At 37.7% G+C, this 26,055-nt stretch overlaps 1 protein-coding gene across 1 annotated transcript in view; it reads right to left on the bottom strand.

The window, feature by feature from the left end:
• Window positions 1-26,055, bottom strand: part of KCND2 (potassium voltage-gated channel subfamily D member 2) — a 472,369-nt gene that overhangs the window by 269,438 nt on the left and 176,876 nt on the right. The window lies entirely within an intron of this gene.

Genomic DNA, 26,055 nt, shown 5'->3' with positions numbered 1-26,055 from the left:
TTTTAAACACTAAGTTTGGGGTAATTTGTTACGGCAGCAACAAGAAAGTAATGCACATAATCTTTCCTGTCTGTGGGGTCAAGAGCTCTTTTCACAGAATCTTGAATTATTTTTACCACAGAAATAATCTGTAGAGAGGGACAATTTATTACTGAGGAAGAGTAAGGGAGCATTGCTTGAGCAATGTTCTCGAGAAGGTGAGAATGGCTGGAATCCAGGACACAAGTGGGAGGACTGTCTTCAGGTAGGAACAGAGACAATTGGCTTCCTTTTAAAACTATCTAACGATAAGAATATCACAGGCTATGATAGCATTGTCTGGCAGCCTCTCTCAGTTTTCCTCCAAACCCTGTGAACAGTATTACTCTTCATATTTTCCTCCTTCTTTCCTCTCTTCTTCCCAGTGATCCCATCAACAGACTGCTTCTCTTTCCCCACTGGATCTTTCAATATTCAGTCTTATCCTCTTCTAACTGCATTTATGCTTATTGATTATTTATTTAAAATGAACTCCTTCTAGAACAATGGTTCTCAACTGGGGATGAATTTGCCCCCAGAAGGCATTTGGTAATGATTGGAGATATTCTGGCTGTCACAGCTTGCAGGGGCTATACTGCTGGCATCCAGTGGGTAGAGCTCAGGGATGGCTGCTAAATACTTTATAATGCACAGAACAGCCCCCCGTAGTAAAGTTATGCATCCTTAAATGTCTATTGGCTGTTAAGAAACCCTGTTTGAGAAGACACATCATTCTTTAACTAACGTTATTAACACTCATTTTCCTCTAAGCCAACCCTCTTGAAAGAGTAGCCTCCACTCATATTTTCTACTCTATTTATTTCCCGTTAATCCTTTACTACTGCATGTTGATTTCTACTCCTATACCCTTATGCTCTCCTTTGGGATGACTTTCTCAAACCCCTGACTTTAAATACTCCCAATACGCAAGTGTTGCTCACATCTTTATATTTAACCAGTTCCACCTCCAAACCTCAGACAAGTAGGTCTAAGGGACAGCTGGCTAGGCATTTCCCTTTCTTCGTTTCAAACACCTCTAACTGAACACATACAAACTGATCTCATCAGTTTAACACTGAAATGTACTCTTCCTCTTGCACATACCACTTTCTTCCCCTCTTTGATATTTTATTTCTCTCTTCATGGTCCACTCATTATTCCCACCCACTTACCTGGCATATACGCTTATTTTTAAAAATTCAGTTCAAGTTTCTTCATGGAAATCTTTCTGGATACCTCCAGCTGCCCAGAGCTGAGTAAGATGCCCTTCCTCTGTGCTCATTCTTTATGTCTCATTGTATCCTTCTCTTGATACATCAGTTATACAGTTTGCCATATGGTATTTGCACTTAGCTGCATAGGAATTAAAGTCTATGACATCGCATAATATTTTCCCCTAAGAATCCAAGATGGGTATTCCTTGAGGGTTTGGATACAACCACACTGGACTTTCCCAGCTGCCTTCACAATATGACCTTAACTTTAATGTCCCATTTCTCTGTCCTTTCTCTCCCAAATACTGGGGTTCAACCTTAGATCTGTAAAAAGACTTCTCTAACTTAGTGTTCAGAATTCTAGACTGGCCCCCATGGCCTCTGCTCCCTGATGTCACTCTAGTGATTATGTGACCTTACGTGGCAAATGGGATTTGCCCTTCTAATTAAGATCACTCATCAGTTAATTTTAAAATAAGAGATTGTTGGACTTCCCAGGTGGCGCAGTGGTTAAGAATCCGCCTGCCAATGCAGGGGACACGGGTTCGAGCCCTGGTCCGGGAAGATCCCACATGCCGCTGAGGAACTAAGCCCGTGCACCACAACTACTGAGCCTGCGCTCTAGGGCCTGTGAGCCACAACTACTGAGCCCGCGCACCTAGAGCCCATGCTCCGCAACAAAGAGAAGCCACCGTAACGAGAAGCCTGCGCACCGCAACCAAGAGTAGCCCCCGCTCGCTGTAACTAGAGAAAGCCCGTGCTCAGCAACGGAGACCCAACGCAGCCAAAACTAAATAAATAAAAATAATAAAATAAAATATGAGATTGCCTAGGTAGGTTTACTCTAATTATATGAGCCCTTAAAAAGTTATGAGTTTTTTTCTGGCTGGTAGCAAAAGGGAAAAGTCAGAGACATAAGAGGTATGAGGGCTTCAAATGCCATTGCTAGATTTGAAGATGAAGGGGACCCCATGAAAAAGAAGGCAGGTGGCCTCCAGGAGCAGATGGTGACCCCCAGGCCCACAGCCATCAAGGAAACCAGAAGCTCAGACCTACAGCCCCAAAGAACGGGACTCAGCCAACAACCTGAGTGGGATTGGAAACAGATTCTCCCCCAGAGCCTCTAGGTAAGAGCTGAACTTAGCTGACATCTTGACTTCAGCCTTGTGAGACCCAGAGCAGAAAATCCAGGCAAACCCCCTGGAACTTCAAACCTAGAGAACTGTGAGATAATAAATGACTGTTGTTTTAAGCTGCTAATTTTGTGGTGATTTTCTAGGTAGCAATAAAAAACAAATACCCTAAGCAAGCCCCAGCTCTCCCTTTATCTCAGTGAATGAATCACTCCTTATTCTACACCACAGTTCAAACAGCTAGTAGGATTCCTACATGTATCTGCTCCCTCAGCCACTAGCTTTTGTGTCCTAAAGATAGGTGGGCATTGTATATTATTCACATAATATCTAAGGAATAAATAAACAAAGGAGGTAAAAAATTTCATGTGACAGATAATTAGTTATACTATTAGTTTGGCTCTGTGGAAATAAACATTTATAACCTTAAAGAGGCAAATCAAACTATCTAACTAGCTTGTAAGGATAGACTCAGCCAGAGCCAGGATCCCTGACAACCCAATCTGATATAGCAGTAGAGCCTAAATGACAGCCTGGGGAAAACCAGGCAGTGCTGTGATATGCTTTGGGGTGGCTCAGTACACGCTCTTCTTGAAAAAACAGGCTCAGCTGCAAGAGGAAGAAATGAGAAACCTTTGCACTATCCAATGCATTCAGTCAGGATATTCCACTGCAATATCCATGCCTCAATTCTTACCCTTCAAGAATAGACTGGCATTATTTTCTATACACAAAGATTTCACGTGTGTGGTTAAAAGTTCAATCCATGACCAGCAGTCCTTTTCTTGGAGTAATATAATCAGCAATGTCACCTTCAATTCTGATAAACCAAGATATAAATGGTAAAAGAGGTTGCAACCAAAGATGCCTCCTTTGTTTCCTTCTGTAAATCAAATATTGTGGATCCTGGTAAATTCAACCTATAATTTACAACCCAGGAGTAAAGAGAGAAGACTGACAGCTGAATGATTTTGTTTAAACTATACAGATTAGCCACTTGAAAGAATGTGTCTCTCATTTTAGACTAGGTCATATCAAAATGGAAAAGAACAAGACAGAGTAACCCAAAGGCATAGAGGAATTCTGCTTATCACACTGTGTTGCCTGTAATACTTTGCAATACAAACTAATTTGAAGAATAAAAGAAACACTTAATGCTCATTTACACACCTATGGATCTGACTTCAGAGATTACAAATGTGAAAAATAAAACCCTCAAGTAACTTTAAAAGACAGCACTTTAAGGATATTATCAGTTACATTTACTATGAGAGATTTAAGAGAGATTTAATTAATATATTCTTCTAGATTATATCATTACAATTGAAAAGACATAATTCTTCTGTCTTGAAGGACACACTATATTGCCAACGTTTAAAATTAAGTCATGATTTAATTATCCTAGCTTGTATGGGAAAGATTCCGTTAAAAAAAATAGATACCAGAACAAACTAGTAAATTATAGGCTACTTTCACTGATCTCCACAAGACTTCAAAGGGGAACAAATAAGCTTATGCTGCGCTAAACTTTGAGATTTTGTGATTGGTAACTAGTAGTAGGTGCACGACCTGTCTTAGTCTGACATACAGATGGTAAGAAAATGAGTATGGGTGAATATATAAACAGAAAACAGGATTAAAGCAGAGCAACAAACTAGTGTACTCACTTTTTTAATATTCAGTATTTGTACACTCCACTGAGAATCAATTATAGTGATACGGTTTTTGTATTGTGGTTCTTATTTGAAAAGTTCATTTGTTTTTCCTTTCTTGTGCCTTTCTACTAGTTATATTCCTGTTTCATGTCTTTTCATGGAAAGAGCTGTATGATAAAATAGGGATTATGATTACTTAATACAGAATGAAGTAATAAGATAGATGATTATTGAAGCCAACCAGAGAAAGGACTCAGGGCAGAAAGTATTTACTCTTCTATTTCCTATAATGATATATTTTCAAAAGCATTTTAGGGGCTTATATAATCATAAGTATTATTCTATTACAACAGCACTATTAGAAATGGTAATATTTCTCCCTGGCCGGAGACCCATTACAGTTAGGGTTTTCACTATCTACACTCTTTACAATGCTCATTTACCTGCAAATTTATTCTAAACAAGGCAAAGCTGACTGAATCGCAGAATCTAGACTTTATACCAGTGTCAAACGGTGAGTATTCATGTTGGACTTTCCTCTTTTAAAAGGTTGATACTCTATTTGTATTAATGTTATCATGTTTAATAAACTTGTTTATAGGATTTCATTTCAGATAACAAATTTTAAGTATCTGCTGAAGGCCTTAACTTTGTAGCCCACTGCACACCAAAAAAATCCACTTTTTGGGGGGGATTTTTTTTTTCTTTTTTTTTTTTTTTGTGGTACGCGGGCCTCTCACTGTTGTGGCCTCTCCCGTTGCGGAGCACAGGCTCCAGACGCGCAGGCTCAGCGGCCATGGCTCACGGGCCCAGCCGCTCCGCGGCATGTGGGATTATCCCAGACCAGGGCACGAACCCGTGTCCCCTGCATCGGCAGGCGTACTCTCAACCACTGCGCCACCAGGGAAGCCCTTGGGGGGATTTTTTTGTACAATATGTTTTGAAGTGTGCTAAGGAAACATCAGTGAAATTATGTGTAGAGAGATTAATCAATACTAAAAATTTGTCAGCATCTTCTTACACATCTCAGGCCACTGTGTGAAGAACTTAATCGTATTACTTTATTTCTGACATTTTTAATATCCTAAGTGCCTTAATTTCCATTTAGATTGATGAAAATAATTGTCTTTTTGGTTACTGTTAAAGAGGAATGCATGTAAGGATCCAACTTTCTCTAGTACATTTTAAAATTTTGTGAATTTACTAAGCATGATTTGTTAGACCTGCAATGGAAAACTACAAGTACAGGAGTGGGAAGATTATGATTTTAGAAAGGTGACAAAAGCAAAAGTAAATGAGGGCAGAAATCTGTTGTTTTTTTTTTTTCAAAAAAAAACCAAAAAGGGCTTCCCCGGTGGCGCAGTGGTTGAGAGTCTGCCTGCCGATTCAGGGGACGCAGGTTCGTGCCCCGGTCTGGGAAGATCCCACATGCCACAGAGTGGCTGGGCCCGTGAGCCATGGCCGCTGCGCCTGCACGTCCGGAGCCTGTGCTCCGCAACGGGAGAGTCCACAATAGTGAAAGGCCCGCGTACCGCAAAAAAAAAAAATAGCATTCTATATCACAAAAATAACAATTTCCATTAATCTACATACATATTTATAGTTTGCTTTGAAAAAGCATCCTGCACCTCTTAGAAAACTGACAGTTAGTAGAAGTCTCTGTCAATTATATAACTTCAAATAGTAGCTCAAATATTTAGCAACCTCCCCAAATACCTAAAACTATACATGTGGTGAAAAGAATAACATCAATGAAAAGGAAACTAAGAGACAGAGCCAAGTAGGTTTTAACTGGGCATTGATGAAAGAATCTGTGTGTCTTAAAAATGAACCAGGAGGGGCTTCCCTGGTGGCGCAGTGGTTGGGAGTCCGCCTGCTGATGGAGGGGACGCGGGTTCGTGTCCCGATCCGGGAGGGTCCCGCGTGGCGCGGAGCGGCTGGGCCCGTGAGCCGTGGCCGCTGGGCCTGCGCGTCCGGGGACTGTGCTCCGCAACGGGAGGGGCCGCAGCGGTGGGGGGCCCGCGTACCATTAAAAAAAAAAAAAGTGAACCAGGAGTGGCAGGTCGGGGGGAGGCATGGTAGCAAAATACCTGAAATACCCAGCTGCTTGAAGATAACAGCAGTGATGGAAGAAATATTGTTTTTTTCAATCTGAGAAAACAATGTAATTATAATTTACTCTAGGAGTCTTAGTGGAAAAGCACCTGCTTTCAGGAATATTTTCCACAAAAAGGACAGAAGAGAGTGACCTCAGTGGCAGCTGACCAACCACCAAGGCTAATTAGCTGCTATCCTGTCAGTGGTACAAATCATTGTAAGAGCTGCAGGAGTTCTTTAAACAGGGGTGCCTGGGGCAGAAGGTGCTAATGACACCATAACCACAAACAAGGAGGCCTGAGGCAGCACATTGTCTCCTATGACTTTTGGCATCCAGGAACAAGGAAGGTGCTGGGTGACAGCAGAACAAAAGTCAGACGTTAGGTTTAACAATAAAGCATGAAGTAGAACTTTTTTTCCAAGCAATGTATCAAAGCAGTAAAACAAACATGTCTCAATTATCTGGGAAGGTATTAATTTTTTTCCAATAGTCTATAAAAAAAGAACTGCTTGTCTTGGTTGAATTTGTAAAGAAAAGTGTCAAGCCTCTTAAATCTTTTTGTATTCTTTGTGCTTCTTTTTGTTTAGATTGAAAGAAAGTGGTCAGGGGCAAACTGAACCCCCAACTTAGGGTGATCGCCTCTAGTTTCTGGTTAGCCTGTAAAATACAATCAGCATCAGTATATAAATGCCTCTGATACTTCCACAGGCTGTTTTTAGCTTTTTTGGTAACTTACTTCCCTTCATGTGTTCAAAATGGATAATTGCTTCTGTGGTTTATATTCTAGATTCTAATTACAAATGTTAAAATGAAAAAAAAAAAAGGTCTTGGTGTTGAAACAAATTCTCTTAAGTTTTTTAGTAACTTAAGGATGTCTTTGGGGGCTGAGAATAAAACTGGAATGATGAAACAGGAGAGAGGATGCATGAAGAGACGTCTGCAATCAGGATACAAGAAAGTGGAAAAAGAACCATTTCTGGAGTCAGGCTGACGTGAGTCTGGATGTAAGCTCCATCACTAGATAGCTGACTGTGGGCACACTGCCTATTTTTGTCCAACTTCAGTTTTTTAAACTGTAGTATGGGGATAATAATTTAGAGCTCTAATATTGTTCTTGGAATTAAATTATATTACAGCTTTGAAAGCTCCTAAAGGGTGCCTGGTCTATAGTCCTCATTTACTAAAATTCTCTAAGGAGAGCTCAACTAAGTCTGCACAGAGATAATAATGTTATGTTTAGTTATGGAGGAAGCTGGTGGCCTAGGACACACTTAGGAAAAGAATTTCCCTCACCTAAGTTTGAACAAGGAAAACATTCTCTTCTGCCTAAATTAAATTCTAGGATGAGAATCATTACCGGAGAGAAGCAAAAGGAAGGAGGCATTGAAAAAGAAACAAATAGAAGATGCAGTCTCAGTTTATTAATTGTGCTATTTCCATGTTCTTTTATCTCTGATATTTGGAGGACAAGAAAAGAGGGTATTTATCTGGAACACAAGGAGGATTCCTGGACTGTGGGTTCATAGGGGTGAGGATGTAAATATGATGTTCAAATAAAAGATTCTAAAGTTAAATTACTATGAAAATAAATTCCAAGGCACAAGGAGAAAATGTTATGGCAGAAAGGGAAATCTGTATGTGTTTTTATCCTTCATTTGGGGTCTTTATTCAATCATGTACTGGACAAATATTTTTGAGTGTTTACCATATGCCAAGAACTTACTGGGTTTTAGGCACTGCAGATGGAGAACTAATCAGACAGACAGAAATCCTTGCTCTCATGGAGCTTACATTCTAGGGGAGGAGTATATAAGCAGCACACAAAATAAACAAGTGATGTAAAACACTAGACAGCGATAACTGCTATGGAAAAATGTAAAGCAAGGAAGTGGGATGGGGAGTGCCATGTTGGGGGTGGGAATAGTCACTGAAATTTTATATAGGGTGTTCAGAGAAAGGTATATGTGAGTAAAGACTAAAGGAAGTGAAGGACCATGCTATGCAGATAATTTGGGGAAGAACATTGTAAGAAGAAGGAACAAACAAGAACCAAGTGAGATCAAGCACCCTAGGTAGGGACGTATCTTCTGTGCCGGGAGAACAGTCAGGAGGCAAGTGTGGTCAGACCACAGGAATGAGGGAGGAAGTGGCCAGCGCAGCAGTGGTGGAGATGACAGGCCAAGTCTTGCAGGGCTTTGCAGGCTACTCTAACTACTGGGGATTTTCTTCTGGGAGAGACTGAGGGCCATTGGAAGGTTCTGAGGGCCATGCTCTTCCACTTTAATTGGTTCACATTGGCTGCTTTGTTTTGCAAAGACAGTAGCCTTTAGGAAATAATAATAATACTTTTCAGGGTACAAACTGAAGGAAGAGTCAACAGGATTTGCTGGTGGATCAGATATAAGGTGTGAGAAAAAGAGCACAGTTAAGGATGAAAATCCAAGGATTTTTCTATGTAGAAAGAATGCTCCATTCATTTTCTTGATTTAAAGTTAATAACTGGACAATTCTCAAATAATTCTGGTATATATTTTCATCTTGTCAGTCAGGGGTTCTCATTTTATGGTCCCATAGACCCTATCACATAAGATTTAAATTTTCCATTTGCCCATCACTCTCATTAGACACTGTTTCTCTTGGAAACAAGGAACATGAATTATTCATTTTCATTTTCTCAGGGCTGGTACAGGGCCTGACACACACTGTCTGGTTATGGTGAATAATAAGTGCATGAATAATAATAATTATTATCATTATATAATTATAATATTATATAATCACATATTATATTTTATATATTATATAATTATATTATTATTACAATAATTATTATTATTCTGATAATAATAATAGAATAATAAACACTTTTATTCATTTTGGCCTTCTAGCATCTGAAACCATTTCTAAGTTGTGGGAAGACTCATCAATGAGTCTTGGTTGATAATCAAAGACTGTCTGACTTGCAGAAGGTAAACGTGTTAAATATTTGCTTCCCCAGCTTCCTTTGTGTCCTGGGCCCAGATTTGTGATCTGGGGTCCTCCTTGCAGAGACAGCCGTAGAGAACGCAGCCTGGAGAGTTAGTACACATGATGCAGGGGACGGTTAGCATGTCCTTTTCTTAGCTGCTCTTTCCTTATCAGATTAGTTCTGAGGTATGGCTTTGGGTGAAATTCTTGCTTGCTGAGTCCTATGCTTCGTTCTGTAAACTTCTCAACTGCACTATGAGTTATCCAATATCCTTTCATAACTTATTTCTCCTTAAATAGCCAAACTTGGCTTTGTTACTTGGAATGAAGAATCCTCACCAATGCAGTGCTCAATAAATAACCATTTAATGAAATAATAAATGTCACATCCCACTTTTCAAAATGTATATGCATTACCCTGAGATGGAATAGAAGATAGTGGTTTGCAAATCCCCACTTCTGTCTTCCTATTTGTCACTTGCAAAAATAGGGAGGAGCATATTGAAGGCAAAGAATGCAGCTCAGGTGGGATTTGATAGGAAGTAGATGAGAAGTAATGGAAATAGTTTCTGATTTTGGGGTCACTGACAATTTGAAAACCTGATAAATTGTATGGATTCTTGCCATACAAAATTGCACATAAGCAAAAGCACAGACTTTTTTCATGCAGTTTTAATGAGATCAAATCCTTTGGCATCCTCTCTCTTTGATAAAATTTTATATAGCTTTCAATAACACATTTTAAAAGGTGAAATAAATACTAGACTAAATCTGTTCTTACAATGCTGCTTTACACACATAATTAACATGACAATAATTTCAAATTTATAGCTAATACGATAATCAGTTTCATAGTAATGAAATTGCATTTACTTATTGTGATATTCCCAGAGAGAAAGTAAACCAGGAAAACAGAAATAAATAGTTGAATTTCTCTAGGTACTATATTGATATAAAGATATTAATATTGTGAAAACCAAAGATAAGGGTACATGAATTAAAGTTTGAAGTGCTAAATCAATGCTAAAAATTAATACCAACTAAAGAATAGATTCTGAGATTTGTACAGATTATTAAAGATCATCCAAACCAATGCCATTATTTTATAATAATGGGTTTCAGAGAAGCTAGGTCAATTGCACAATGTCACCCAACCAGTCATTACTTATAAAGGAAATCCTTTCATTAGACCAGTCATTTTAAGACAAAAACATCATATTACTATTTGTTCAAATGAAATTTTATAGCCAAACCCATGCATGTGAATCAGATAAAAGCAGAGTTGAAGAGGAAGACACTGACGGGCCTGCCAGTCTTCTCCATGAGGAGCATGGTTTGAAGGCTCTGCACTCTATCAACTCTGTCTTCTGGCATTAATATGCAATAATAGTTAAAAAATAATTGCCCTAGAGATACCATACTAAGTGAAGTAAGTCAGACAGAGAAAGACAAATATCATATGATATCACTTATAAGTGGAATCTAAAATATGATACAAATGAACTTATTTAAAAAGCAGACTCACAGACATAGAAAACAAACCTATGGTTACCAAAGGGGAAAGGGGGGAGGGATAAATTCGGAGTTTGGGATTAGCAGATACAAATTACTATGTATAAAACAGATAACAAGGTCCTACTGTTGGACCTTGTTAATATAGTACAGGGAACTATATTCAATACCTTGTAATAACCCATCACGAAAAAGAATATATAGATATATAGATATATGTATAACTGAATTACTTCTGCTGTACACCAGAAACTAACACAACATTATAAATCAACTATACTTCAAGTAAAAATAATAATAATGGCCTATATGTGTGAAGGCTCCATGCTAAGTGCGTTCAAAAATCTCATCTCACTCATCTTTCCATCAAACCTATACAATGAGTACAAATCAAGGAGTAGAGCTATTAAGAACCTGCACAGGGAAATAGAGTGACAGAGCTGGAACCTGAACCCAGAGATATTTGACACCAAAGCCTGTTCTCTAAGTCACTAGGCTGCAAAGACCTTCAATTTAAAAATGTTATGCATTTTAATAGACTTTATTGTTCTGTTCTATATTCATATTTTTCTTGCCTCTCAAAGTCTGTAAAATGTGCTCTTAAATAGGAAGAAAATGATAAGATTAGAAAGTATTTTATCAGTAAAAAATCTTTTATTGATTTCTGTTGTAGTTTAGATAATCACAGACATAGATTATTATCCAGACAGTTCACAAAACAGGAAGAGTACTGGAAATGATTCCTTTGATTCATCAGTACATGTGGGCCTAGCCTATGACTTGCTATTTGGAACATTCTTCTAAGCCATTGATATTTCTAGAATTCTAAGTGACAACTAAGCATAGGAAATCAAGAGTTTAGACCCTTCTGGGGTTATGACAGCACCATGATGGCAAAGACTCATCTCTCTGAGTCAGTACAGATTGATTGGTAGTGATTATGTTGTGATTGATTAGCAAAGTCTGAAATGGTCTTGGAAGGAGAGGTGACATCACCAGAGCCATGTGTCTAGCTATTCTGTATAAACCTTATGTCATTCATTTGGGCTTTACCAGTCTACAGAGACACTGTAGTCATTATTATTTAGTATTAGGAGTTTGTCAGTCTGTACTTGGAAGCTGTCAGGAATAACTGATATAAGCCTATAACAATATATTCAATCAATTATACCTATTATTATTTTTATTATTTTATTTTTTGTAAGAAACATCTAAATAAGCTACAAAACTTTTATCGATGTCTTACTTCTGCACAGAATCATATAACAAAAGTGCCTGTCATTCAAATTCCCCACTCTGTCCCCAGAGTTCTCCTAAATACATTTTTTTTCTTGAGAGCTGATGCTCCCTAGGATTTAGTGATTTATTGGACATCAAGGTCAGCCAAGCAGTCGACCCGTTTCCTCCTGTAAATTCCAACCAACTGCTAGCAGACACAGACAGCCACATGACAAGCCGATACAGCACCGGCTTCGCTATTGTCACATGCAACAACAGAGAACTCAGGCCTTCTACCTCAAAGCAAATGGACCATTGCGATGAAAAAGTTCTGCCTGAGCTACAGGCACATAGGTAGCAAAGGGGATGGGAAATGCTTTGCTTGAGAAAAAGGCAAGAGAGAGAAGGAGAGAGGGAGTGAGAAGGAAGAGGAGTGAGAATGAGAGTGAGAATTGCAGACGATTGCTTTCTACTTTTAGTTAAAGGAAATTCAGCCCATTCTTGGGGCACGGCCCAGTGGATGTTAGGTTCCTCAGTCTCACCAACAGGTAAGTCCCCCCATCTCCTCTTCAGGGAAGGCTAAGTAGGGAGATGTATCATAAACGTTCACTTTAATATCTTCTCTCCTGGACAGTGGATGAGAAGTCTCAATCTCTTTATGAAAATATGAGATGAAGGACATGTGCTCTATCCCAAACATGACCCCCAGCCTATGACTTTAGATGATTGTATACTCAGTCTCAGACAAATTGTATGTCCTCTGTCTCTTCTCCTAGTACCTCAAAATCAGACCAGGCATTCAAACCAGTAAACGTATATTGAACCCCTATTATGTACTTAGGTGGAGAATGGTAGTTTCTTCACATAAACCAAACACATGTATTAAAGTAATTCATGCAATGGAATCTTCAGAGGACACTATTATGATGTCTCACTGTAGGAATTCTTAACTGATTTGCTTTTTCAAAATTTCATACTATAGAGAGTGACTGCAGTGATATATCCAAACCTCTGAATTTTGCTCAATGATCTTATTCACAAAAGGCTGAAACTGGCACTTCGTCATTACGATTTCAGACTTGAAATGAGCAGAGCAGGCTGCGGTGCTATGTACTCTGACATCACAGTTGTCAGGCACTGCAACTAAATTATAGGGTGAATGGCAGGCTTATCTAAGGACTTTTTTTTTTTTGCTTCCTCAGTTGAAATACTCCCTAAGGGATGATTTTCTTATCTTAATGGTTTAAACATGCATTTGCTTCTATTAATGCTAATAAATCTAAGTCTTCACATCCTAGCCTATCACAATGAAGTTAAACTCGTAGCTTTAAATGAAGATGTATTTTTCAAATATTAAAAATGTTTAGCTGCTAATGAACCAATGTTTTATAAAAATAAGCAGAAAACTAAAACAAACTGGGAATATATTACCTTCTCTTACAGAGAATCTAAAATCTTCTTAAATGGTGATTGATTCTTACCTTCAATCTGTTCAGGGAAAGGCAGAGGGGCAATGTGACCAAATTTTTCAATTTGAAGGAAAGATTTACAGTTCTTCATGTATGATTGTTGATTTAGGTGAGAGGGGCCTGGTGAAGGTCGTATGACAGATGCTAATATATTAATACAAGTTTAAGTTCCATTTAAATATAAAGAAGGGAATGAAACTGAAATATACTTTCATTTTTCTAACAGTGACTATTATCTGATATGAAAAGGGCAAATAATTCAAATGAATCCACATTTCAAAAATTAAGGCTTTCTTTGTCAAATTTGCCAGTGCAATTTAGAACATTTTTTAAAACTAGTAATTCATGAATCAAGGTGGTGATCTAATAATTAGTAAAAAGTAAACTGGAAAAGATAAAAGTATTGTATTTATTTCATGTCGGGCCAAGAATAAAAAGTAGCTATACACTGGAAAAAAAAAGTCTTATAAATACAATCATACCCATATGAAAACCTGAAATAACGTAAGATGCTCATAAATATTCAGATGGGAATACTAATCTTGCTAATTAGAAATAAAATGTCATATTTTATGACAAGGTCTAAGAGTAGAAGAAATGATAGAGATTTATAGTTTCATCTTTTAGGAGGTTTTGAACTGCAGGTAACAATATCCAACAAAAAGTAACTTAAGCAAAAAATATATATATATATATTATTCTCGCAGTACAAGACATTCATAAGAACGGAGATACAGGGCTGGTACACAAGCCTAAATATTTATAGCCACTGAGTGATTCTGTAATTCTCTCGACCTTCTTTTCAGTTGCAAGATGGCTACAGAAGCTCTAAGCATTGCATCATCACATATCAATACCTAAAATTAGGGAAAAAACTGGGCCTCCTTTAACACATCTTTTTATTTATTTATTTTTGCCAGTGTAGAAAATTAAAGACCCAGAAGGCATTTCTTCTAATCCTGTTGGCCAGAACTAGGTTATATAATCCATCCTTGCCTTCAGGGAGACCAGGAAAGTGACTATCACACAGAAGGGCTCTCAGAAAGGAAGTGGGTGGGAGAGGCTTTGTGTAAGCAACCTACGGGGTATGGCATGGTAGCTATGATGTGGGCTGTGGTGCCAGACTTCCTAGCTTTGAATCCCAGCTCATCCATCTCCAATCTGTGTGATCTTGAGTAATTATTTAACCTCTTGGAGTTTCAATTTCCTCATCTATATAAATGGGGATAAAACAGTATCAAACTCGGGCTTCCCTGGTGGCGCAGTGGTTGAGAGTCTGCCTGCCGATACAGGGGACGCGGGTTCGTGCCCCGGTCCGGGAAGATCCCATATGCCGCGGAGTGGCTGGGCCCGTGAGCCATGGCCGCTGAGCCTGCGCGTCCGGAGCCTGTGGTCCGCAACGGGAGAGGCCACAACAGCGAGAGGCCCGTGTACCGCAAAAAAACAAAACGGAAACAAAAACAAAACAAAACAAAAAAAACAGTATCAAACTCAATTAAGGAGAGCTATTACTTATAAAATATATGCTTACAATTTATATAGTGAAACACTGCATTATTTGATTAACTGCCCTATAACTTTGAATCTCTTTGAGTCTTTACAGAATTAGAACCAGGCACATCAAATTTTGAGAGATGCAGAATACATTAGAAAGGCATGTGAAATTATATTAATTCAATTTCAATGGTCTCTGATTAATAGCTGTATTAGACTCCTAGTAAACTCCAAGATATTTGCTTTGCCATCCCCCATCTCCCATAACAGTAGAAACTGAGTACAGAGCCAACTCATAGTTGGCCTATGAGTATAAGTGAGTTAGAAGCTAGAATCCTGCCCTAACTCCCCAACTTCATATGATAATATATTTGTATCTATAAATATGTAATATACAAATGCAATATTGCAACTCTTCCTTGCTTTAACATTGGAACAATTACACTCTAACCAAACTGAGATATTACAAAAAAGTATCAAATTCATCTCTGCCCTTAAAATGCCTATGATCTAGTTGAAGAGTCAAATTCAACATGAAACTAAATAAATGTAGCGCTAAATTCTATTGCACTGAATCTGGTTGTGAGAGAGTTGAGACAGCGATTAGGGTGGACTAAAAGCAGTATATAAGAATCAGGAGGTGATGGAGCTTAAACTGCTCCTCAGATGGGAAAGACAAAAGATCAAAGCCCCCAGGGCATGATGAAGGATGGCTGGGCATACTGACTAGATGGAGAATTGTAGAAATAAAATGAAATACTTATTTTGAAAAAGATTGAATTAATACTTACTGAATGCTTACTATGTGCCAAGCCAGAGTTAAATGATAAAAATGAAGAATCCAGTGGAAATGGTCAAGCAATTAGACTGAATGGCTGTGTTGGATTAAGAGAGGGAGAAGTAGATAAAAAACTGTATATGGATTAGTTAATGAGTCCCATTCTTGGTTATTCACTGATATTTAGGCATTAAGAGTCCTCTAAAATAATTATATAACATATGTGTTACACTGATATCCTTTTCCCTAATATACAACAAAACAGAATAATCATAGCAAATATATTTTGAAAGAGTATAATAATAAAACAAATGTGAGAACTGATTTATGTTTCTTCCAATACAATATCTACCATATTTATAATAAGATAATATCGATAATGAACATTTATGACATCTCCATGAGCTAAGTACTCTTAAAAGTGCTTTAAAGTTATTAATATTATGAGGTAGAAATTCTAATATTCTCAATTAATCAGTAAGGAAACTGAGGCCCAGGAATGTTAAATTACTCACCCAAGATGACAAAGCCAATAACCAGTAGAGCCAATCTGTGAACAGTCTGGTTCCAGAGACTGTCCTTTTAACCACTACTCCATATTTGATTTATGAAATTTAAAATGAACACAGAATCCAAGTATTGAAAATTTGCCAATATATAGTTCATCCCGAAATTTTACAGTAAGACAAATATATATTATTGTTCTTCAATAATGGATTTTCTTATTTGTTCACAAAAAAAAATTGTTTTTAAAATTTCAAATTCCTACTAAGATGTTCTCCAAGTATGACTGTAATTTGTGTCCAAATTCTGATTTTCAAAGGGGAGTATCTGTTAAAGAATATCGCAGTTTTTGCTTTTTATTTGGTGTTATCAAGGATAACAGAATCAATTTTACTGTAAATACGATGTATGAAGAAAGATGTTCAACATCAATGCTCTAGTCATTCAGCCTGACATTTCTTTGTGAAGTGGGCAGAAAATTAAATTGCCTCAAATTAGAGGAGGAAATCACACACCACGAAAAGTAACATGTCCAATGACAGTTGAGGTCATGCTTCCACTGCAGTATGTGTGAATTTTACCATATGAGTTTCATTGATGGTAATGGGAATTGTGCAATCCCCTTTCTTAATGTGCTCTGAATGGTTACCCATTAACATCCTTAAAATACCAAATTTTTCCCGGTATTTTATGTTGGTTTTATAGTATGACATCGTTATTATGTATTTGTTTGAAAGGCTGAAGTTTACTTCCGTAAGTTTCCTTGGTTTTAATTTTTTAAGCTGTTCTCACCCAACCACCCCCAACCCCAACCAGCAGCCTGATATTCTAGATCTTGACTCTTTTGAACTGCTCTGGGCTTTAAAATAAGCAGTGAAAATTAGAATCCATTAGTCATTTTTTCAGTGTCCAGATTTTTACAGCAAACATTTTCTGAGACCTATTGGAGACCCCAGTGTACTCTGCAGGGGTCCTTAGTAAATAAGAAAAATCAGATGCCTTTACTTTAAAGGGCTACTGTCTGGTAGAGAAGGTAAGATATGAAAATGGCAAGTCTAGGCAATAACTAAGTCAATATATTGCCTTTATGAAAATTAGTAAAAGGTGCTTTATACCTAGGATAGAAACTGCTAAATGTTAAAGGTCTAATAAGATTAGAGAGCTTAGATTTAACCTCTACCTTGACCTCTGGTGGGAAGAAGATGGGAGAGGTAGGGAGGGGCGACCTCCGGGAAGTAAGTTTCAATACCACTCATTGTGAGCCAGGAAGGACAAAGTTAAGTGGAAATAATGCATATAAAGCAATTAGCAAGACTGCCTGGCAGGTGTAGGTATTCGATGAATATGAATTGCCTTGGGAATTCAAAAGGAAGGGGAAATCTCTTTGAACTAGGGATTGCGGTAATTTCATTAAGGCATCGTGAGTCAGTGTATGAAGACATAAGGGACATTTCAAGCCAAGGAAACAGCATGAATAAGGAATGAAGGCAGAAAGGCAAGTGAAGTTCAAGAACAGGTCTCATCTTGAAGGGGAGTAAAGCACTCCCACTGAAGGTTCAGAAATGGGTGGGGCATTTTCCTTTGTCACTATGACTGACAGGTGCTGTTGGCATGGACTGCACTAAAGCCAAGGAGGCTAAAGGTTCTTTAATTAGTGCCATACAACAAAACCCCCTGCAAGAATGCCAAAAGCAATCCAGTTGAGGAAAACTGAAGGATACGGTCTATGAAACGAAGCAGTAAGAAATGAAGTTGGAAAGCGGGCTCCATTTCATGCTGGATATCAGATGCCATGCAAATAAGTGTGTCTTAATTAGCAGACTTTTTGTCTTTTTCAATGGGGTGTCTTTGAAAGTTTTGTAATTGAGGAATGATATGATGAGTCTTTGAAAGCATTGAGAATAAGGAATATTATGATTCAACAGGAGGAATTTGGCACTCATCGGAAAGGTGAGTGAGTTGGGAAAAACTGGCAAAGGGGAGGTGAGTCAGGTGGAGTTTATAGGCAGTGAGAAGGAACAGGAGAGGAATAGCGGCAAAGCCAATTTCTCCATGGAAAGAGGCTGTGGCCCCAATCTCTTACTCATATTCTTTTCCTCTGTAGGAGAACTCGTCTTCCCCCAACATCCACCCTTGGAAATCGTTAACTAGTGAGACATTCAAGTTTTTCTGAGGGCTTAGGACCTGAGAAGGGGAGGAAAATCCCATCTAATCTTTCAAAGCCAGAATTTCTTCTACCTAACTCTTTAGTCTGTCACAGTAACATTGCCTTGAGAGAGATAGTGGGAAAGCAAGCATCAGAAACGCAATTTCAGCAGCACGCCTCGCCCTGATTAGCTGTTAAAAGCAAGCACAGGAGCTGCTGCTCTGGGGCTACACACCTGAGGTTGTCTGTCAAACCTGACACAGCTCCAGTGCTTCATGACTAAGAGCTACTAGCCCAGAAATACTTGGAAGTGATAGAGTGAGTCACACACACACAAGCATGCACACATCTGTATGCACAGTCTTGTATACCCTTTCTCTCCCAGACCGAAATAAAGGTGGCCAATTAATAATCCTAAAAACATTTATGGACCTTAAATTTCTTCTTTTACTTTATCTTTAAAAATTCAAATAGGGCTTCCCTGGTGGCGCAGTGGTTGAGAGTCCGCCTGCCGATGCAGGGGACACGGGTTCGTGCCCCGGTCTGGGAGGATCCCACATGCCGCGGAGCGGCTGAGCCCGTGAGCCATGGCCGCTGAGCCTGTGCGTCCAGAGCCTGTGCTCCGCAACGGGAGAGGCCCGCGTACCGCAAAAAAAAAAAAAAAAAAAAATTCAAATAGCCTTAGACTGTTTCTTCCTGAGTTTGCTTTAAAGCAAAAACTGGAAATGATGGACACACACGGCCAGCCTCACCAGCCAGCTCTGTACAGAGGGCACTGACGGCTATGTACAGTGTGCTCTTAGAACCAGTCACAAGACTATTTTGTGTTCTAGAAAAAGTTCTGTGACTTCTTAGATGTGTGTCTATAAAAATTACTTGATGTGTGTTATATTAACATACCCAGCAATTAATTCCTTTCCAGCTATGCAAATCATGATATTCCATAGGTTAATTACATGTTGCTTCAAAAAAGATTTGCTGTTTTCTTTTTTCACTCTGCTGACTTTTAGGTTCCCACTTATATTTTTGCATAGCATTTGGTATTTTATAAAATTCGTTAAAATCTCTACTTATTATTTGCCTTCTCAATTAAAGAAAGGTTTAATTATTTAATCCAATAAAAGGAGGAGCTGAGTTTGCAACTCTTGGTTCTATATCAAGAGTTGCAAACTCAGATCCACAAATTTAAGATAACAGGTTGCAGAGGGAATGGTAGTAGACTAGGAAAAGCACACTGAACTTAACGGTATTGGCATTCAGTGCTATTAACCATCACCATGCTGGAGACACACAATGTATGTACTGACTGCATTAGACCCATGGACTGCAAGCCTGAGATCCCAGACCATAATGCTTCCTTCCTTCATTTCTTTAATTGCTAATGGGGGATCCACATAGTACAGTCCGTGGAAGATTCTCTTTTTTAGTAATAGGCAGCGTGCCCTGATGCTGGAACTTCTGAGCTTCCTCTGTGGAATCTGGAAAAAAGCTGTGGTGTGCAGTCTCTGTTTCAATTGCAAGAAAGTATATGCCAGGGTCTGTGGTACTTTTTAACCAAGAACTAGGACTTGTCCTTGATTCTGAATGAGTTTCCCTGGACGTCAGTTAACCAAAGGGAAAAGATAAGAAGTGGAAACTAGGAAGAACTTGCTTGGATATCACCTGGCTGCCAACCTGCTGGTAGTTTACACAAACTCACAACAATAGTCAAGGTGCCAGAAAGAAATTTACAGCCATGGGCAAAGTGTAGTAACCATAAATCTTGAGCACATACATTATTTTCTGATAAGCTGATTCCCTGAAGCACCATGAGATTTCCCCTAATTAATTTCAGTTCCATAACTAACCATTTGTTAAACTCACTCAGCAATTAGTTGTTGTCTAACTAGGTGTAGGAAGAATGTCTACAGGTTAATTACATGTTGCACAAAAGATAATTTTTTGTCCCATTTTCTCTGGGTTGCCTGTTAGATACCCATTTATTTTTACAAGTCATTTATTATTTTATAGACTATTATAGAGTTCATGTTTGCTCTTTACATAAAGAAAAAGTAAACAAAGCCCACCCTGCCATTTGTTTCCAGAATTAAAAGTAAACCCCTACTTGGATAAATGAGCCTCAAAGTCAAAGAGCTACTTCCTGAAGAACAAAATGAATAGGATTGTGCCCACTTGTTGTGCAACAAATAAAAGAAATATATATTAAGGTCCTACTGTGTGCCACATACTCATATACCTCTGATGTTAATCATAATACTAAATTTCACACTAATTTCATTCTCCTAACAGCTTTTAGGCATATTTTATTAAAATAGGTGAACAATTTGTATAACAGAGAAGTTACATAACTTGGACAATTTCACAAAACTACAAAGAAAAGACTCAAGATTCAAATGCAGGTCCCTCTGGTACTACGGAACATTGTTTAATTTCAAAATATCTGTGAAATTATCCTTTTATTCACTAACTAGTTTTGTCTTTCCAAAGCCAGGCAATTGGTTTGATGTATTTTGTCTTCCATGAAATTGCTAGTTGTAGTGTAATGTGAGGTGCTCTTGTATTATTTTATTTCCATGTGCCATCAGTGTGCATAATGGAAGTTGAATCAACAGCACAAAGGTTCTGACTACTTCTCACTCAACTGAAAGATTACTACAGACACAGAAAAAAGACACCCTCAAAATTTGAGCATTTTTGGTTACTTGCTTATTGAAAAACTGTCCTTGATGTTAAAGATATTTCTCTTTTGCAAATATAGAATAATTAGAGATATCTTCAGAGAATCTCGGAAAATGTAACCCAGGAAAGATGTAACCCGGAATATATTAATCCCGGAAAGATGTAACCCAGGAATATATTAAAGCTCACCAGGATCACAGAAACCCTGAGATTCAGAAAATATTTCTGCACTCATTTCAGGAGGATGCGTAGGCAAGCACAATTCAGTGTGCGAGAGGTCAGGGAGGGAGCTGGTTATACAGGGAGCTCTGGAAGCGCCTCTCTGGGACGAATATGAATGAAAATAAATGAGAGACAGAAGTTCTAAGTACACATTTGGGGTTAACTACTCTCCTTTTAAAACATTTTGTTAGTATTTTGTTACCTGCCTTCATTCCCTCAATTTCTGTACAGCAAAGTGAATTCAGAAACCTACAAGTAACTAAAGAAAACCTTGCTTTCTACCTGGATGAATAAAATGAAATAAATTCTTGCATTTTTGAAAATTGTTCACCACCTCTCATCTGAACTCACTAGCCATCTGTTTTGATTTTGTAAACAGCCTCATCTAAAAGTCAAATATTAAATTGTATTTTATTCCTGTTACTCTTCCTTCCCTAGAACATGAGTACAAAATATGATATTTGTTTTCAACAATTCTTCAAGGAGGACTGACCAAGATCACTGAGCTAGCTTAAGAATTTCTTTTTCTATACTGAGTCCCAACGAATATAATCCTATACTGAAAGTAAACATGATTCCAGGAAACCTAGAATTCAATTACAATTTGGTATGGTTTATTTGATGATATACCAAATGGAATTCCTTACTATCCAACATTCAGTACGTTTACAGGAGATTGAAAAATAATGTTACATAATGATGAAGGCATCACTATAAAATCCTCTGTGCCTTCTGAATCTTCAAAGATTGGATTATGTTTAAAATAGTATGAATTACAAATGTTATTTGTGCCATTCTAACTTCTGGTTTGAGTAGAGATTCTAAGAGGTAAATAAAAGCACCCCGACGGGCACACACATATTCTTTTTTGGCAAGGTAGCATGAAAGAGAGAACCCGGAAGAGGCTATGTAGGAAATAAGTACATTCAACCTCATCAGGTTTGTATTTTCCCTGAAAATCTGTATATAGGAAATACCTGGAGAATCAATGAGGAAGGTCAATTTTTATGATATAATTTCAGGAGTCAGGTTGTGGGAAAAACAGGTGCATGCATAAACCAAGATTTTAAATTCTAAAGAGGAGGCCTTGTCAGTACTTTTATACCCAGGTCTACCATGCTGACCAACACAGAACAGGGATTCAGTTAATATTTAGCATTTATTTGATAATGATGTATAAATGATTGAACTGATGCTGAAGAATGGAAATTCAAGTATTTCTCAGAATTTTATGTTAATGCACCTACTTTTATAGAGCCAAGATGCATCTGAGATTGGAACTCAATTGTTCCTCCCACAACTATTATTTTTATTACATATTTCAAAACAAAACACTAGTTGAAGATCCTTTGACTCAAAACCAATTAAATCCTATTGGAATTGGTAGGCTCTAGATCCTGAGAAAAATTTATTTCAATTATTTCCTTAAACATGGCACCTGCAACATATATTTGAAGCACAGTATACACTAACTTCCCCTAAAAGGCAATTCAAAGTTCAATGTCTTTCAAAACATAATGTCTGCTTTCTTAATTAAGTGGAGGTTTGATTCTGTCAACCCGATATTTCAAGTATGGGGCAAAGCAGTATCAGGTACGGTTATTCCGCTACTGACCTTCTTGAACTAAGACCCAGCCATCCTGAACATGATTTAAGTTTCTAGAACAGGGTTCTGACATGAGTAAGAAGGTAAATAAACATCTGTGAATTGAGTAGTGCATGAATGTTATGGGGGAAAAAAAAGCTGCTTAAAACAATATAATGTGGTTTATAATTTCAATAACTATATATAAATAAATTGAAAATGAACAAAAACAAGCTATGAGTCAGGCTGAATGTATACAATAAAATCTGATTTTTTGTTTGATTGTTTCTCTAAGGAATTTATAACACTTTCACTTATAAGAGCACTAAATAAAAAAGTTGATTAACATGTCATATTTTTCCAGTGTAAAAATTAGGCATATGGAACTTCTCATTGTTCATTGTTAGTTTCACTATTTTGCAAAATATAATGATATAACACACAAGAAAATGTAATATAATCATAAATTCAAATCTCAGGATTGTAAGGACCTTAAGTATATTATTTATAATTGAAGCTATATATTCTCTTTTTTTAAAAACATCTTTATTGGAGTATAATTGCTTTATAACGGTGTGTTAGTTTCTGCTTTATAACAAAGTGAATCAGCTATACATATACATATATCCCCATATCTCCTCCCTCTTGCGTCTCCCTCCCCCCCTCCCTATCCCACCCCTCTAGGTGGTCACAAAGCACCGAGCTGATCTCCCTGTGCTATGCGGCAGCTTCCCACTAGCTATTTTACATTTGGTAGTGTATATATGTCAATGCCACTCTCTCACTTCGTCCCAGCTTACCCTTCCCACTCTCCATGTCCTCAAGTCCATTCTCTATGTCTACGTCATTATTCCTGTCCTGCCCCTAGGCAGAACCTTGTTTTTTTCAGAACCTATTTTTTTTTAGATTCCATATATATGTGATAGCATACGGTATTTGTTTTTCTCTTTCTGACTTACTTCACTCTGTATGACAGACTCTAGGTCCATCCTCCTCACTACAAATAACTCAATTTCATTGCTTTTTATGGCTGAGTGATATTCCATTGCATATATGTGCCACATCTTCTTTATCCATTCATCTGTAGATGGACACTTAGGTTGCTTCCTGGTTATTGTAAATAGAGCTGCAATGAGCATTGTGGTAAATGACTCTTTTTGAATTATGGTTTTCTCAGGGTATATGCCCAGTAGTGGGATTGCTGGGCCGTATGGTAGTTCTATTTTTAAGGAACCTCCATACAGAGGTTCCATTTTTAAGGAACCTCCCCCACCTGGCAATTTGTAGACACAGTCCTGCAGGAGAGTCGGTGAAAGCTCTTTGAGATTGAGTTTCTGCCACTTGATGGAACTGGGGCCCAGAATACAAATTAAGTTCAGCCAGAGAAAAATATAGAAGACGGTGTTTTTTGCATGCTTGAACACCTGAGCTTATACACTGAGACTTCTCTCTGCTACGAGTCTATGAATGACACATAGGAAAACTCTTATTAATCAAATATTGCATTCTAATTCTTGTATTTACATAATCTACCTAATTATTTTGTATTTACATAATCTATGTATTTTTGTATTTACATATTGTATTTACATATTGTATTTACATAATCTACCTAATAATTTTTAACTTCTAATCTCTATTCCCTAATCTACATATTATCATTATTTTATGTATAGATTACCCTTCATCCCTGAATCTTAGTACATATTAATATCTACCATGAAACTATTTATCTACCCGGGGTTTCCTCTCTACCTTTTTTTTTTTTCTTATACTCCCCTTAAGCTTGTCAAAGTGACGAAGGCCAATTTTTACTGGAAATAATGTAATCTTTTTATATGTAACAATAGTTTATCCATCTTAGAAGTATAATAAAGTTTGATGGTCTTCCCTTCTTTTATTGTTTGTGTGTCTCTTTATTTTAGTTTCAAGCACTGTAATTTTCCAGTCTGTGGTCATACGGTAATTTGTTATGGTCAACATTGCAGCCTTCATATTCCAGTCTTAGACCAATTTCCTAACATTTGCATCTGATTAGACCAGGTGCCACAGGGCTGCAGATCTAAATCCTGGATCTTAATTTTCCTCAATACAGTACACAGTGCCTTAATGGGGCAGCAAACTCTGCTAGGGGAGCTGAGAAAACACTTCCACTGCCCAAATATTCAAATCGGCATACTCCACTGAGAAAGGGAAAAATGGGAAAGGGCAGAGATGCTGGGCTCCATTGAGGCCAGCTATAACATGCGTACAAGGGAACTGTAGTTCAGTTTAGTGATTTAGGTCCCCTTTGAATTCTGTTGTTATTGTTGTTAATGTTATTATTAATGTCCAATTTAAGTTTCAATCGGTTCTAAATTGTATGAATGCACAATTCATTTTTTCCTAAGGTTCTGCATTTGTTACAACCATCATTACCCTGCGCTTTATAATATTTCCTATAAAATGAGGTGATTTCCTTACTGTGTATCCAGTTACTTTTAAAGTTTAAGAAACACAGGTTTTCTAAAACATAATGTAAACTAGAAGGAATGGGAGGGTAGCTAGTCTAAAGTTTATTTTTTCTATTCTATATATGAATTTTAATATTCACGAGATAAATTATTCATGTTTTCTCCCTACAGATTAGATGTGAATAGTTCTCTACTATGCAAATATATCACATTTCTTTCTTTTTTTTTTTAAATCCCCTAGTCCTGTGAGTCTTAAATAGAAGACAATGTGTCCTCTGACATCTACTAATGGACAGTGATTACAGACTAGTGCAGGTGGGAAATGCTATTTCAGTGTAATAGCTCACACCTGGAAAGGTCTATTTTTTTCTCTAAGATCTTTTTACACAGCAGTGAAAATAAACTAATTAGGTCAAAGCGTCACATTGGGACCCATGAGCTTTGACGGTCTCTCTAGTTTGTGTCCCCACAAGAGGCCACTGTCCAAAGGCAAACAAGCAATAAACTCCAGCCAGAATAGGAGCTCTTGGTTTAACTATTTCTTCTTTTAGTGTAGTTTCTCCTTCAATTCATTGCACATGAATTCCTGCCTTGTTCACAGAGGAGAAAATTGGTATAGAGGGATAAATAAGATGCAAGAAAGGAAAGAGAAACAAGCAAGAAATGGTATTTTCTAGACCAATAGCCTCTGCTCAGACACAAGTACCATAAGGCCCTGCTTATGAGAGACAGTGCTCACAACCAGGGGTCAGGAGCATGATTCTTCAGCTGCCCCAGGCTTCTCTGGAAACTCTACACTGGCAGCACTGAAAGAGATAGAAATTCCAGGCATGGACACATCTGCTTTTATTCCTTTGATAATTTCACCCACTGCACGAAAGGAAAAAAAAAAGACAAAAAGTAAAACTAA

Source organism: Tursiops truncatus, chromosome 9, assembly GCF_011762595.2.
Source record: "Tursiops truncatus isolate mTurTru1 chromosome 9, mTurTru1.mat.Y, whole genome shotgun sequence".
In the NCBI taxonomy this organism is placed as follows: Eukaryota; Metazoa; Chordata; class Mammalia; order Artiodactyla; family Delphinidae; genus Tursiops; species Tursiops truncatus.
The sequence above is the reverse complement of the archived record's forward strand: the minus strand, read 5'-3'. Positions and strand labels throughout refer to the sequence as shown.